Here is a 17,756-nt window from a genome sequence, read left to right on the forward strand (position 1 = left end):
ATCAACTCAATTGCCACCAGCTGCCTTGGGAGAAAACAAAGAGCTGATAAAAGAAGATTAGTGTATGTTGCATGATGTGTCAAATACCTAACTACTTGAGGGCTCCAGATGCAAGCTTCTCTACATGATGTCGGGCACCACATGCTCGGGGTCCAGGGTCTAGGGCTACTCGCGACTCAAGACCAATGGCGGCTACCTGTAGTCCTTTAGTTAGATACAACACGAGACAAAGGAACATCACATGATGTGCCAATAATTTTTTATAAAAATGTGTAAAATACGTAACTAGAGCATGCATGGCCGTCTGTTGGGTTCATGATGCATGTGTCATAGACAAAATGAGACAAAGGGGTCCAGAGTCCAGACCGATTGTATTCTTCGATAGCTCAAATATTTTTTGACAGTCCCTGGTTTGGCTCATGGAGGTGCAGGAAAGAGGATAAACAACCATATATTTTGAAATAGATGATTGCGTAGACATTTCAGAGTTTTGATCTAGACGGAGAAGAGGATAAGCAGCAATACGAGTTCTGCTTTGTGCTCAATAGATGATGCGGACCTTTGTGAGTTTTAAGCCGTACTTACTGGATTGGGAGCATGATATTTTTTCCCGTTGCAACGCACGGGCATGCGTGCTAGTAGGTCTAACGTGCATGCGTTTTGTAGGTCTGTAGCACCATTACAGGAGCATCCTATAGGTCTACATAGCGTTAATACTACACGGTACAAATACACACTCCCCGCTGGACTTCGGCTGCCAGAACACCGCAGTTGTTTCGCTAGAGTAGAGGCAGCCGTCCAGCTCTTCTTGCATCAAACCAAACCCTGTAACAGAAAAAAAAACTGGCGAATCAAATATTGCATGTAAGAGGTGAAAGGGCTATGCTAATATATGCATAGATATGTTGCATCATTTGCCATGGCATGCAGGTAGACAAAAGAACATAACATACTCTTTCGGTCGACCTCGTCGAGGTTCAATGCATAGTTGAACAGCTTCCTGCATTGGCAATACAATTGCTGTCATTGGCTTCTAGAACCATTGTGTTCACCAACAACAGGAGAGTGTCTTTGTACAAGATGCGCATATACTCTATGTGCCATATCATGCAGTTAAGGGATGTATTCAGAGAATCATTCGTTGTGTGCAGGTTCTGGTCATCTGTGTATAGGTGGTTCAACCAATTAGCGATCTGCCTTATTTGCTGGTGAGGCATCTTGGCATAACCATAGTTTATCATTGATACCGGCCAATTAATTGGCATCTCGATCAGTTAATTGCTACTCGGTGGGTCACCGAATAGCTGATTAACTGATTTATCGGCGAATTAACTGATTCATTGAATGATATTATACAATCCCAACACTATCTATTTGTGGTTCTGCATAATGATATAATAGATAAAGTTTATTTACGTCTCCAGTGCAGTACTTGATTGTTGTTTCAACTCAACATATATCCAACTTCGATCGTAAATTATGTAAATAGTATTTTTTTTGAATTACTCAAAATTATACCACTGAAAAGTTCTTTCGAATATGAATCCGACGGTATAACTTTTCTCACAAATAACATACAATTGGTCGGTTTAATTATTGGTCAAAGTTGATTTTTGGAATGTGTGCATACCTTATTCATTGGAATGAAGGGAGTATTTAGTTGGAAAAAAAAATCAGTGGGACGAGCCTGCTTGTTTTTGTTAAGTGGGGTTTTCTTTTTTTTTTTCTTTCATGAATATGCAAAACTTGCATATCTTTTGATTCGTAGAAGAAGTCGGAATGAGAACAAAGGGGGTACATCACATGACGCAACCAAAGATGTTGTAAAGATGGTGCCTGAAGGAGCGAGAGATGAGATGCTCGGCTCAAACAGAAGCTACAACATGGGTTAAACTGCCTTGACCAAGAGAAATAGCCGGAAACGATGTCCAAAGTCTCAAAAACCGTCCAAAGTCTCAAAAACCATCACCGGGTACGCCACGAGCAAACAAGATGACGCCTTCATGAAGGTAAACACCACCATGACCATGACCCCCTGGTGCTTGAAGAGGGGCACAGAAATATGCCCTAGAGGCAATAATAAATTGATTATTATTATATTTCCTTGTTCATGATAATCGTTTATTATCCATGCTAGAATTGTATTGATAGGAAACTCAGATACATGTGTGGATACATAGACAACACCATGTCCCTAGTAAGCCTCTAGTTGACTAGCTCGTTAATCAATAGATGGTTATGGTTTCCGGACCATGGACATTGGATGTCGTTGATAACGGGATCACATCATTAGGAGAATGATGTGATGGACAAGACCCAATCCTAAGCCTAGCACAAGATCATGTAGTTCGTATGCTAAAGCTTTTCTAATGTCAAGTATCATTTCCTTAGACCATGAGATTGTGCAACTCCCGGATACCGTAGGAGTGCTTTGGGTGTGCCAAACGTCACAACGTAACTGGGTGGCTATAAAGGTACACTACGGGTATCTCTGAAAGTGTCTATTGGGTTGGCACGAATCGAGATTGGGATTTTGTCACTCCGTGTAAACGGAGAGGTATCTCTGGGCCCACTCGGTAGGACATCATCATAATGTGCACAATGTGACCAAGGGGTTGATCACGGGATGATGTGTTACGGAACGAGTAAAGAGACTTGCCGGTAACGAGATTGAACAAGGTATCGGTATACCGACGATCGAATCTCGGGCAAGTACCATACCGCTAGACAAAGGGAATTGTATACGGGATCGATTGAGTCCTTGACATCGTGGTTCATCCGATGAGATCATCGTGGAACATGTGGGAGCCAACATGGGTATCCAGATCCCGCTGTTGGTTATTGACCGGAGAACGTCTCGGTCATGTCTGCATGTCTCCCGAACCCGTAGGGTCTACACACTTAAGGTTCGATGACGCTAGGGTTATAAAGGAAGCTTGTATGTGGTTACCGAATGTTGTTCGGAGTCCCGGATGAGATCCCGGACATCACGAGGAGTTCCGGAATGGTCCGGAGGTAAAGATTTATATATAGGAAGTCCTGTTTCGGCCATCGGGACAAGTTTCGGGGTCATCGGTATTGTACCGGGACCACTGGAAGGGTCCCGGGGGCCCACCGGGTGGGCCCCCCTGCCCCGGGGGCCACATGGGCTGTAGGGGGTGCGCCTTGGCCTACATGGGCCAAGGGCACCAGCCCCAAGAGGCCCATGCGCCTAGGGAACCCTAGAGGGAAGAGTCCTCAAGGGGAAGGCACCTCCGAGGTGCCTTGGGGAGGATGGACTCCTCCCCCCCTCTTAGCCGCACCCCTTCCTTGGAGGAAGGGGCAAGGCTGCGCCTCCCCCCTCTCCCCTGCCCCTATATATAGTGGAGGGGAGGGAGGGCATCCATACCTGAGCCCTTGGCGCCTCCCTCCCTCCCGTGACACCTCCTCCTCTCCCGTAGGTGCTTAGCGAAGCCCTGCAGGATTGCCACGCTCCTCCATCACCACCACGCCGTTGTGCTGCTGCTGGATGGAGTCTTCCTCAACCTCTCCCTCTCTCCTTGCTGGATCAAGGCGTGGGAGACATCGTCGAGCTGTACGTGTGTTGAACGCGGAGGTGCCGTCCGTTCGGCACTAGGATCATCGGTGATCTGAATCACGACGAGTACGACTCCATCAACCCCGTTCACTTGAACGCTTCCGCTTAGCGATCTACAAGGGTATGTAGATGCACTCTCCTTCCCCTCGTTGCTAGTCTCTCCATAGATAGATCTTGGTGACACGTAGGAAAATTTTGAATTTCTGCTACGTTACCCAACAGTGGCATCATGAGCTAGGTCTATTGCGTAGATTCTTTGCACGAGTAGAACACAAAGTAGTTGTGGGCGTTGATGTTGTTCAATATGCTTACCGTTACTAGTCCAATCTTGTTTCGACGGTATTGTGGGATGAAGCGGCCCGGACCGACCTTACACGTACTCTTACGTGAGACAGGTTCCACCGATTGACATGCACTTGGTGCATAAGGTGGCTAGCGGGTGCCAGTCTCTCCCACTTTAGTCGGAACGGATTCGATGAAAAGGGTCCTTATGAAGGGTAAATAGCAATTGGCATATCACGTTGTGGTCTTGCGTAGGTAAGAAACGTTCTTGCTAGAAACCCATAGCAGCCACGTAAAACATGCAACAACAATTAGAGGACGTCTAACTTGTTTTTGCAGGGTATGCTATGTGATGTGATATGGCCAAGAAGAATGTGATGAATGATATGTGATGTATGAGATTGATCATGTTCTTGTAATAGGATTCACGACTTGCATGTCGATGAGTATGACAACCGGCAGGAGCCATAGGAGTTGTCTTTATTTATTGTTGACCTGCGTGTCAACTTGAAAACGCCATGTAAACTACTTTACTTTATTGCTAACGCGTTAGCCATAGAAGTAGAAGTAATAGTTGGCGAGGCAACTTCATGAAGACACGATGATGGAGATCATGATGATGGAGATCATGGTGTCATGCCGGTGACGATGATGATCATGGAGCCCCGAAGATGAGATCAAAAGGAGCAAAATGATATTGGCCATATCATGTCACTATTTGATTGCATGTGATGTTTATCATGTTTATACATCTTATTTGCTTAGAACGACGGTAGTAAATAAGATGATCCCTTACAACAATTTCAAGAAGTGTTCTCCCCTAACTGTGCACCGTTGCGACAGTTCGCTGTTTCAAAACATCACGTGATGATCGGGTGTTTTATTCAGACGTTCAAATACAACGGGTGTTGACGAGCCTAGCATGTACAGACATGGCCTCGGAACACATGCAAAACACTTAGGGTTAACTTGACGAGCCTAGCATGTACAGACATGGCCTCGGAACACGGAGACCGAAAGGTCGAACATGAGTCGTATAGAAGATACGATCAACATGAAGATGTTCACCGATGATGACTAGTCCGTCTCACGTGATGATCGGACACGGCCTAGTTTGACTCGGATCATGTAATCACTTAGATGACTAGAGGGATGTCTATCTGAGTGGGAGTTCATAAGATGAACTTAATTATCCTGAACATAGTCAAAAGGTTTTTGCAAATTATGTCGTAGCTCACGCTATAGTTCTACTGTTTAGATATGTTCCTAGAGAAAAATTAGTTGAAAGTTGATAGTAGCAATTATGCGGACTAGGTCCGTAAACTGAGGATTGTCCTCATTGCTTCATAGAAGGCTTATGTCCTTAATGCACCGCTCAGTGTGCTGAACCTCGAACGTTGTCTGTGGTTGTTGCGAACATCTGACATACACGTTTCGATAACTACGTGATAGTTCAGTTAAACGGTTTAGAGTTGAGGCACCAAAGACGTTTTTGAAACATCGCGAAACATATGAGATGTTTTGAGGGCTGAAATTGGGATTTCAGGCTCGTGCCCATGTCAAGAGGTATAAGACCTCCGATGACTTTCTTAACCTGCAAACTAAGGAGAAAAGCTCAATTGTTGAGCTTGTGCTCAGATTGTCTGAGTACAACAATCATTTGAATCGAGTGGGAGTTGATCTTCCAGATAAGACAGTGATGGTTCTCCAAAGTCATTGCCACCAAGCTGTTAGAGCTTCATGATGAACTATAACATATCAGGGATAGATATGATGATCCTTGAGGTATTCGCGATGTTTGACACCGCGAAAGTAGAAATCAAGAAGGAGCATCAATTGTTGATGGTTGGTGAAACCACTAGTTTCAAGAAGGGCAAGGGCAAGAAGGGATACTTCATGAAACGGCAAATCAGCTGCTGCTCTAGTGAAGAAACCCAAGGTTGAACCCAAACCCGAGACTAAGTGCTTCTGTAATAAGGGGAACAACCACTAGAGCAGAATTACCCTAGATACTTGGTAGATAAGAAGGCTGGCAAGGTCGATAGAAGTATATTGGATATACATTGTGTTAATGTGTACTTTGCTAGTACTCCTAGTAGCACCAGGGTATTAGATACCGGTTCGGTTGCTAAGTGTTAGTAACTCGAAACAAAAGGCTACGGAATAAACGGAGACTAGCTAAAGGTGAGCTGACGATATGTGTTGGAAGTTTTTCCAAGCTTGATATGATCAAGCATCGCACGCTCCCTCTACCAAAGAGATTGGTGTTAAACCTAAATAATTGTTATTTGGTGTTTGCGTTGAGCATAGACATGATTGGATTACGTCTATCGCAATACGGTTATTCATTTAAGGAGAATAATGGTTACTCTGTTTATTTGAATAATACCTTCAATGGTCTTACACCTAAAATGAATGGTTTATTAAATCTCGATCGTAGTGATACACATGTTCATGCCAAAAGATAGTAATGATAGTACCACCTACTTGTGGCACTGCCACGTAAGTCATATCGGTATAAAACGCATGAAGAAGCTCCATATTGATGGATCTTTGGACTCACTCATTTTTGAAAAGTTTGAGACATGCGAACCATGTCTATTGGTGTATACGCATGAAGAAACTCCATGCAGATGGACCGTTTTGACTCACTTGATTTTGAATCACTTGGGACATGCAAATCATACCACATGGGCAAGATGACTGAAAAGCCTCGTTTTCAGTAAGATGGAACAAGATAGCAACTTGTTGGAAGTAATACATTTTAATGTGTACAGTCCAATGAGTGTTGAGGCATGTAGTGGATATCGTTATGTTCTTACTTCACAGATGATTCGAGTAGATGTTGAGAATATTTACTTGATGAAACACAAGTCTGAATTATTGAATGGTTCAAGTAATTTCAGAGTGAAGTAGAAGATCATTGTGACAAGAGGATAAAATGTCTATGATATGATCATAGAGATGAATATCTGAATCACGAGTTTGGCACAGAGTTAAGACATTGTGGAAATTGTTTCACAACTGATACAGCCTGGAACACCATAGTGTGATGGTGTGTCCAAACGTCATAGTTGCACCCTATTGGATATGGTGCATACCATGATGTCTCTTATCGAATTACCACTATCGTTCATGGGTTAGGCATTAGAGACAACCACATTCACTTTAAATAGGGCACCACGTAATTCCGTTGAGATGACACCGTGTGAATTATGGTTTAGAGAAACCTAAGTTGTCGTTTCTTAAAAGTTTGGGGCTGTGACGCTTATGTGAAAAAGTTTCAGGCTGATAAGCTCGAACCCAAAGCGGATAAATACATCTTCATAGGACAACCCAAAACAGTTGGGTATGCCTCCTGTCTCAGATCCGAAAGCAATAAGGATTGTTTCTAGAATCGGGTCCTTTCTCGAGGAAAAGTTTCTCTCGAAAGAATTGAGTGGGAGGATGGTGGAGACTTGATGAGGTTATTGAACCGTCTCTTCAACTAGTGTGTGACAGGGCACAGGGAGTTGTTCCTGTGGCACCTACACCAATTGAAGTGGAAGCTTATGATATTGATCATGAAACTTCGGATCAAGTCACTCCCAAACCTCGTAGGATGACAAGGATGCGTACTACTTCAGAGTGGTACGTAATCCTGTCTTGGAAGTCATGTTGCTAGACAACAATGAACCTACGAGCTATGGAGAAGCGATGGTGGGCCCGGATTCCGATAAATGGCTCAAGGCCATAAAACCCGAGAGAGGATCCATGTATGAAGACAAAGTGTACACTTTGGAAGAACTACTTGATGGTCGTAAGGCTGTTAGGTACATATGGATTTTGAAAGGAAGACAGACAATGATGGTAAGTGTCACCATTGAGAAAGCTCGACTTGTCGTTAAGATGTTTTTCGACAAGTTCAAGGAGTTGACTACGATGAGACTTTCTCACTCGTAGCGATGCTAAGAGTCTGTTGGAATTATATTAGCAATTACTGCATTATTTATGAAATCTTGCAGATAGGATGTCAAAACATTGTTTCCTCGACGATTCTTGAGGAAAGGTTGTATGTGATACAACCGGAAGGTTTTGTCCATCCTGAAATATGCTAATAAGTATGCAAAGCTCCAGCAATCCTTCTGAGGACTGGAGTGAGCATCTCGGAGTTGGAATGTATGCTTGGATGATGATCAAAGATTTTGGGTGTATACAAAGTTTATGAGAAACTTGTATTTCCAAAGAAGTGAGTGGGAGCACTATAGAATTTCTGATGAGTATATGTTGTTGACATATTAATGATCAGAAATGACGTAGAATTTCTGGAAAGCATATAGGGTTATTTGGAAAGTGTTTTCAATGGAAAACCTGGATTAAGCTACTTGAACATTGAGCATCAAGATCTATAAGGATAGATCAAAACGCTTAATAGTACTTTCAAATGAGCACATGCCTTGACGTGATCTTGAAGGTGTTCAAGATGGATCAGTCAAAGAAGGAGTTCTTGCCTGAGTTGTAAGGTATGAAGTTAAGACTTAAAGCTCGACCATGGCAGAATAGAGAGAAAGGAACGAAGGTCGTCCCCTATGCTTAAGACATAGGCTCTACAGTATGCTATGCTGTGTACCGCACCTGAAGTGTGCTTTACCATGAGTCAGTCAAGGGGTACAAGAGTGATCCAAGAATGGATCACAGGACAGCGGTCAAAGTTATCCTTAGTAACTAGTGGACTAAGGAATTTTCTCAATTATGGAGGTGGTAAAAGAGTTCGTCGTAAAGGGTTACGTCGATGCAAGCTTAACACCTATCCGGATAGCTCTGAGTAGAGATACCGGATACGTATAATGGAGCGACAATTTAGAATAGCTCCAAGTAGAACAGTTATTTGGAATAGCTCCAAATAGAACGTGGTAGCTGCATCTAGGAGATGACATAGAGATTTGTAAAGCACACACGGATCTGAAAGGTTCAGACCCGTTGACTAAAACCTCTCTCACAAGCAACATGATCAAACCTAAAACTCTTGGGTATTAGTCACATGGCGATGTGACCTTGAGTGTTAATCACATATCGATGTGAACTAGATTATTGACTCTAGTGCAAGTGGGAGACTGTTGGAAATATGCCCTAGAGGCAATAATAAATTGATTATTATTATATTTCCTTGTTCATGATAATCGTTTATTATCCATGCTAGAATTGTATTGATAGGAAACTCAGATACATGTGTGGATACATAGACAACACCATGTCCCTAGTAAGCCTCTAGTTGACTAGCTCGTTAATCAATAGATGGTTATGGTTTCCTGACCATGGACATTGGATGTCGTTGATAACGGGATCACATCATTAGGAGAATGATGTGATGGACAAGACCCAATCCTAAGCCTAGCACAAGATCATGTAGTTCGTATGCTAAAGCTTTTCTAATGTCAAGTATCATTTCCTTAGACCATGAGATTGTGCAACTCCCGGATACCGTAGGAGTGCTTTGGGTGTGCCAAACGTCACAACGTAACTGGGTGGCTATAAAGGTACACTACGGGTATCTCTGAAAGTGTCTATTGGGTTGGCACGAATCGAGATTGGGATTTTGTCACTCCGTGTAAACGGAGAGGTATCTCTGGGCCCACTCGGTAGGACATCATCATAATGTGCACAATGTGACCAAGGGGTTGATCACGGGATGATGTGTTACGGAACGAGTAAAGAGACTTGCCGGTAACGAGATTGAACAAGGTATCGGTATACCGACGATCGAATCTCGGGCAAGTACCATACCGCTAGACAAAGGGAATTGTATACGGGATCGATTGAGTCCTTGACATCGTGGTTCATCCGATGAGATCATCGTGGAACATGTGGGAGCCAACATGGGTATCCAGATCCCGCTGTTGGTTATTGACCGGAGAACGTCTCGGTCATGTCTGCATGTCTCCCGAACCCGTAGGGTCTACACACTTAAGGTTCGATGACGCTAGGGTTATAAAGGAAGCTTGTATGTGGTTCCCGAATGTTGTTCGGAGTCCCGGATGAGATCCCGGACATCACGAGGAGTTCCGGAATGGTCCGGAGGTAAAGATTTATATATAGGAAGTCCTGTTTCGGCCATCGGGACAAGTTTCGGGGTCATCGGTATTGTACCGGGACCACCGGAAGGGTCCCGGGGGCCCACCGGGTGGGGCCCCCTGCCCCGGGGGCCACATGGGCTGTAGGGGGTGCGCCTTGGCCTACATGGGCCAAGGGCACCAGCCCCAAGAGGCCCATGCACCTAGGGAACCCTAGAGGGAAGAGTCCTCAAGGGGGAAGGCACCTCCGAGGTGCCTTGGGGAGGATGGACTCCTCCCCCCCTCTTAGCCACACCCCTTCCTTGGAGGAAGGGGCAAGGCTGCGCCTCCCCCCTCTCCCCTGCCCCTATATATAGTGGAGGGGAGGGAGGGCATCCATACCTGAGCCCTTGGCGCCTCCCTCCCTCCCGTGACACCTCCTCCTCTCCCGTAGGTGCTTAGCAAAGCCCTGCAGGATTGCCACGCTCCTCCATCACCACCACGCCGTTGTGCTGCTGCTGGATGGAGTCTTCCTCAACCTCTCCCTCTCTCCTTGCTGGATCAAGGCGTGGGAGACATCGTCGAGCTGTACGTGTGTTGAACGCGGAGGTGCCGTCCGTTCGGCACTAGGATCATCGGTGATCTGAATCACGACGAGTACGACTCCATCAACCCCGTTCACTTGAACGCTTCCGCTTAGCGATCTACAAGGGTATGTAGATGCACTCTCCTTCCCCTCGTTGCTAGTCTCTCCATAGATAGATCTTGGTGACACGTAGGAAAATTTTGAATTTCTGCTACGTTACCCAACAGTTAGGCGGTCAGGATCTGAAGACGGGGAACATGTCACTAGCTGGACCGCCGCGTCCATAAGGGGAGCCAAGCTCGCGGCCCAAGGGTGGCAACGAGCGTCGCAGAACAGGCTATCATTGGATTTGGCAAAGGAGAGGCAAGGCAAGGGGTTGCGGTCAGAGTTGGAGAGCCGACGCGGGGCATAGGCTGCAATGGCAGCCAACAAGATCGGTGAGTTAGGATCCAGAAAAACACATATCTGGACTGATAAGACCGAAGCCATGAAGATACCATCGAGTCAAGAAAGCCGGAAAGGGCGCAACTTAGAGAGCCGAGTCTCAATCGGAAGGACATCGGCGAGCCACGAACACTGGAGAACGCAACTCCAGGCCCGCCGGGACCGGAGCAGCAACAACAAGATCCACCATGTGCATGTCGTCGCGATGTAGAAGGCCCCCAAATCCGTGCCACCACCAAGCACAACGGTTGCATGCTTGCAGGGGCCTAGATCAGTTAATTGCTACTCGGTGGGTCACCGAATTGCTGATTAACCGATTTATCGGCGAATTAACTGATTCATTGAATGATATTATACAATCCCAACACTATCTATTTGTGGTTCAGCATAATGATATAATAGATAAAATTTATTTACGTCTCCAGTGCAGTACTTGATTTTTTTTGAGCATCAGTACAGACGCAAGCGCTCATATACACGCGCATATATTCATCCTAAGAACGCACACACGCACACCCTACCCCTATGAGCACCTCTGAAAGACTGAGCCGGCATATCATCTTGAGATTTACGAAGTCACCGTAGGCGCCTCATCGTCGACGGAAACATCTCCTCCCACTGAAAGCGCATCGCCGGAAATCCTGAAACAAATCTAGGAATAATGCGAGCACCAGGATTTGAACCCTGGTGGGTTGGGGATACCACTGCCCACCGTTCCATGCATGGGGCGTGCATGCTGGCTGCGTGGCTGCCCGTGTACGTCGCATCCCATGCGGACTGGGTTGCACGTCCCGTTGTCTAATGCAAACCGTTCGTTCTAATCAATTGCACGTGCCGCACCAAATTCAATGAAGATCGTCATCGAGTATACATGCCATCGATTGAGCAACGGGCTGCCGCAGCGTCGCCCCGTCGGGCCGCAACGCTGCCGTTCCATGGTTTTCCTCGTGGCTACACCGATCCACGCCGCCGCTGTGTCGCCCCTTCGGGCCATAGCGCCGCAGCACGTGGTCCCCGCCGTCACCCTGAGGCCGTCCCCGTGGTTGCACCACCTCGCGCGCTACCGCTGCGTCGCCCCTTCGGGCCTTAGTGCCGCGGCTCGCGATCAAGCCGTCCGCTCCAGGCCGTCCCCGAGGCTGCACCGACCCTCGCGTTGCCGCTGCGTCACCCCGTCAGGCCGTAGCGAGCGTGGCATGCAATCCCTGGAACCGCACTGAGGTCTTCCCTGCCGTAGCCCAGACCTGCCCGCCATCGTTGCGTCGCCCCTTCGAGCCGTAACGCTACGGCCCGCGGTCCACCGCCGTCCACACGCGTTGACTTCCACATGATATGCGCCGCGCCGCCTCCCTTGGCGCGGGAATGTCACCGTCCGTGCCTCATTATCGCCTACTTCGAGCACCGCCGCCACACTCCTTCTCTAGCCGCCGCCGCCACCTTAGGCCGCCGCTGCTCTTCTTCCGCGGCTCCACGTCGACTACCTCGACACCGGTGAGCTCCGACTCGACACTGACCACGGCGTTCTTCGCACGGCTACCTCGACTACGGCTTCACCACCTACGCTCTGGGCTACCTCGACAAACGGCACAAAGGGCTACCGCCTTGCTTCAGCAACCTCGTCAGTTTCCACTCCAGCCACGACTCTGCCATGCGTCGACCGTGACGACCGTGGGGGGTGTCCGTCGGCTTCCCTTCGAATTCTTCTCCAGTCTCACAGTCTGTGTCGCTACCGTCGTGACCGCGGGGGACGTTGAGTATTATATTTAGTTAGGAAATATGAGATAGACCAGCGTATGTTCCGGCTTGTCTTGTACTCCAAGTTGACCATGTACTCCTGTATATATATGCCCACGAGGCTCAAGTAATACAACGAACTATTCCACCAAACATCTCTCTCCCTTCTAACAACCGGGTATGCCACGGGCAAACAAGGTGACGCCTTCATGAAGGTAAACACCGCCATGACAAGACACCGCCGCTGTTCAATCTAAGGAATTGGATCTAGTGTTTCCCCTGGTGCTTGAAGAGGGGCACAGAGAGAAAGGCCGTTAGGCGGTTAGGATCTGAAGACGGGGAACATGTCACTTGCTGGGACCACCGCGTCCATAAGGGGAGCCAAGCTCGCGGCCCAGGGGTGGCAACAGGCATCGCAGAACGGGCTATCATTGGATCTGGCAAAGGAGGGGCAAGGCAAGGGGTGGCGGTCAGGGTTGGAGAGCTGACGCAGGGCATAGGCTGCAATGGCAGCCAACAAGATCGGTGAGTTAGGATCCAAAAAAAACACATATTTGGACCGATAAGACCGAAGCCGTGAAGACGCCATCGAGTCAAGAAAGACGGAAAGGGTGCAACTTAGAGAGCCGAGTCTCAATCGGAAGGACATCGACGAGCCACGAACACCAGAGAACGCAACTCCAGGCCCGTCGGGACCGGAGTAGCAACGACAAGATCCACCATGTGCATGTCGTTGCGATGCAGAAGGCCCCCAAATCCGTGCCACCACCAAGCACAACGGTTGCATGCTTGCAGGGGCCTAGATCAGGCCCGCTTGCAGCAGCAACGCTCGGAGCAGCCGCCGACGCATCACAGCGATAGCTAGGGCGCACGACTGACGGCCAGCGCACAAGATGCGCCGACGCACTCCAAAGAGGCTCTCTATTGTGGCCCGCATGGTCAGGCCCACCGCTCAACTTCACGCGTGTAGACGGGAGAGGTGGCGCCGCCATAGACGAGGTTGAGCACCCGCCGTAGGAGACAAGGATGAGTGCCCACTGCTGGGAAGGGACGTCATCCCCGAAGAAGAGCCCGCCTCGCGTTGATGGAACTAGGAGGCAAGAAGGCTGCGCCGCCACCTTTCCTTGGCGCGCACGGACTTCACCGGCGCTTTCCTCGGCGGCGGCAACGTGAGGAATGGTCGAAGCTAGAGGCGGTGGTGGCGCGGCTAGGGTTTCCTGTTTCGCTTGGGAGGATGACGCGGGTGTCGGGAGCGGGGTTACCTCTTGATCGCTTCTTCCTTGTCAGAGTTTTTTTTTCTAGTTTTACACATGTTATGTGTTGCGAGTACTAGTCGGGTGTTTTTGCATAACAACAAAAATCTCAATCCCTCAACAAACTAACTTGTGGAGCATGTACCCAAGATTTTTTTTTTGCGGAAATGTACCCAAGATGTTTAACTTGCCCAAGAAATTGAAAGAATTGATTGCTCTAGTACTGTGAGAATAAAAGAAGCTGAGAGTTCTAGAGTGTCTTAGGGTATCTTTCGCATATCACCAAGTGTTAATCTTTGGTTGAAATTTCTCTGATTCGATGGACTAGAGGCTATCTAGAAGATCCTCTATACCCATAGTAAATGTGTGTGTGCAATTGCACGTATTAACTAAATCATAAACGTTTGAAGTACATATACTATGAATAGAATAATTGCAGAAATTTGAAGCCATTATTGATATGTATAAATAATCATAAGTACCTTACAATATCTATGTGTCATGTGGTGAGCTCGTGTGGGCGAGAAACAAGCATTATCCACACTTCAATATTCAACATGTGTGAATGAGCCTACGCACTGCCACAAATTCATTGTAAAAAAATAATAACAAAAGATTGTACCACGACAACAGACGAAGGCTGCTCCGGCGGCGGCGGAGGAGAGAGAGAGAGAGAGAGAGAGAGAGAGAGAGAGAGAGAGAGAGAGAGAGAGAGAGAGAGAGAGGCAGAGGCAGAGGCCGGAGGCTGCTCCGCCGGCAGAGGGGCTGTACGGAGGCTGCTCCGGTGGCGTGGCTGACTCCGGGCACCACTCTGGTCTATTGGAGATCGCCCGCCCAGGTATGGAGTCTGTGGATTTGGAAGGGTGTGAGCAGATGCAAACTTCAGCTGTTTGGTTGCAAACAGCGTTTGTGTTCTACTCACCCCATTCAAATGTGGTGGCCTTACCACCACATGATCAGCACAACAGCACAAACAAAGAAAGATCAAACAAAGAAAGCAAACAAGCAAGCAAGCAAAGAAATGACATCAAACTACTTAAGATTAACAGCAGGGGCATCCTCCTTCCCTGCTCCACACCAGTGTGCTGCTCCTGGCCAAAATATTAACATGTTCCCAGCATAAGTCTAGCCACACACCATAAAAGTTCAACACTAACAACTTAACTTAACTACATAGCATGCTCAATGTCACCAACGCAGTTGTGCCTGCTGCAACGAAACCTGCACATGACCGAGGAGTTGTGGTTGTAGATCTGAACCTTCAGTCCAAGTCCTGAGATGCACACACCGACGAGGTCGCTGTGGACGATCCGATGGTGGCGGCAGAAGTAGTTCCAGCCCCGGCCAAGCACCATGTGCCCCTCAAAGTTCTGGACCTGCACCCAGAAAGGCACCGCTGGTTTGCCAACAGCCTGACCACGCGTGGGAGCCGCTTGATGACCAACCAGGTGTTCATCACCTCCACAAACTTGTGAGGGACGACGAGCATGGTGAGGTCCTCGTTGTCCTTGATCTGCTGGTAGAAGCGCAGCGACTCCTGGGCCCCCTTCTCATGGCCCTACCTCGGAGATCGACCCCTTGAATGAGGCATGCTATGAAGGCGATCCTGCTAGACATGTTTGAATAAATCCAAGGCACTCCGTTGATCATCCGAGGACCAAGCAATCACACAAACACGCCACCAAGACTTGTTAACGAGGTTCACCAATATGGTTACATCCTCGGGGCTTGACTACGAGCGCTCCTCCCCGTGACACCATCACAATTCTGCACCCTGGCCGCCCGGGCGCCGGCACACGCCGCCGGCTCCCCCGTGTACCTGTGCTATTATGTTGGCATAGGTTACATCGTGTGTCTTAGTGTCTACCCTCGCTATATATAAGAGGCCTAGAATACAAGTGTCCCACTTGGACACGACTCCATATCCCGTCTACACACTGTACGACTCCAAGTCCAACTGTAACCTAACTTGTACGATAATATTTGACACAACTCTAACAAACTCCACCTTGGCGAATATTCTCCACCACCTTGGATTCATCCATGCGTCGAACCTCCATGTACATTGGACTTGAGATACGCCATGAGCACCGTTGCTACTCCCAGACTCCACCTGCAACTGTAGTCCCTTCTCGTCTTCTTCACAGTCAACACTCGAGCAAAATTAAGTTCCTCATTACTCTACTCTATGCTCCCAACTTTTGGAGTATCCGTTCAATGCCATCACACACCGACCACTGTCTGCGTGAAAATTAACAACCCACATATTGGACGCCACATATAAGAGTTACCTGAACTCAGCTTCATCGCTCTTTCTTAACCGTCTGTTTGAAACTTGAAGGAATTTCACCGCCGCCCTGTGTCACCCTGAGTCAAATTCACAGTTATCTCACCCTTTTTTTCGGATAGTCTCTGACATGTCCCGTAGCTATAGCACTCCGCCTCCTTCTGTATTTGTCATCCACACTTTGCCATGTGCACGGAATACCACAGAATATGCAGCCATGTACTCTCTTAGCTTTTGACAATTTCAGACTCTCCGCCACTTTCTCAGATTCTCCATGGTCAACTCCTGTCCATCTTCCGGCACCGATAGACCGGGTACTCGTCAACACTGCTTCAGCACCCCCTGCACAATTTGTCTGACCACATGTCTGACCACCAGTGCTTTGGCCTGTTGTCGTGTCCCGTGCTTACCGTACGCCTCGCCGCTATCACCGCGTCGAGCCTCTGCTGTCCTGGTCGAGTGTCCCGGGTAGCTAGCCCACACTGCCTCAACCCCCAATGCAGAGAACCACCGATATCACCAACCGATGTCGAGTATCACGTCTCCATCAGACCATTGGGCACCAGTCCGATCCACGTGTCTCTCGCTTTTCCCGCTGAAATAGGCGACTCTCCGTTAACTTACATCGTAGACCCTCCATCAGCTCAGAGTGAAGTCTTCCACCAAACTCCAGCTCCACCTTCAACACGACTCCATGGTGGTTGTACATGCCACCCTCCCGCACCCTGTCGACTCCAAGCTCTTAGGTGCACCGTCTTGAATCAGCCCTGCGCCATAGTCTGTCGAAGCCGCACAAGCCCTAAGGCCTGCACCACGTGTTTCCACGCCCCAGAAGCCGACCACCATCAGCATCACGCTCCTGTGTCGTCGTCGCTGAAATCACCTCCGTATTCTGCTTTGACCAACATCCATGTCAGTCCATCAGACAATCCAGTCCGACCCAGCCGAAATTATCCGACTGCAACCATGCTCCACCCTGCGTCATGACCGCCCCGCACATTTTCGCGCATTGCTTGATGCCATGTGTATGCGTGATCCCTATACATGTTGTCAAGGCTCCACGAACCTTATGCGCGTCGTAGACCTGCCAGCAAACCGATAGAAAACACATGTGCAATTAGCAACATATCCAGAAGAAAATAACTTCCGGGTAGCATCCGTGGTTCACTAAGCATGTGCCTCACAACTCCCAATGCCATTGCCTTTCATGTTGCTATCCATGCCACGTACTCCCTTTAAAATAGATGACCCAACTTTGTACTAACTTTACATGTGCAGACTACTCCTTTTTTTGTCCAAACAAATCTCAGAACGTGACACAACCACCAGCTCGTAGCTGCACCACTGCACCACGACCCATCAGCAGCTCCTGCAGCGTGCACCAGCCATTCAGCCTGTGCCAAATCCTATTCGGCGCCTTAAGCGCCGAATACAGGCCAATTGGTACATGGCGCACCCCCTGTACACTTGGTTTTATAGCGGGCCGACCCATCTTGCTTCCCTGTTTCTTAAAAATCCCCCCAAAAAGGTGCGCCAGCAGCGACCCGAACCATGCCCGTTCATTCAA

Source organism: Triticum aestivum, chromosome 4B (assembly GCF_018294505.1).
Source record: "Triticum aestivum cultivar Chinese Spring chromosome 4B, IWGSC CS RefSeq v2.1, whole genome shotgun sequence".
Lineage (NCBI taxonomy): Eukaryota > Viridiplantae > Streptophyta > Magnoliopsida > Poales > Poaceae > Triticum > Triticum aestivum.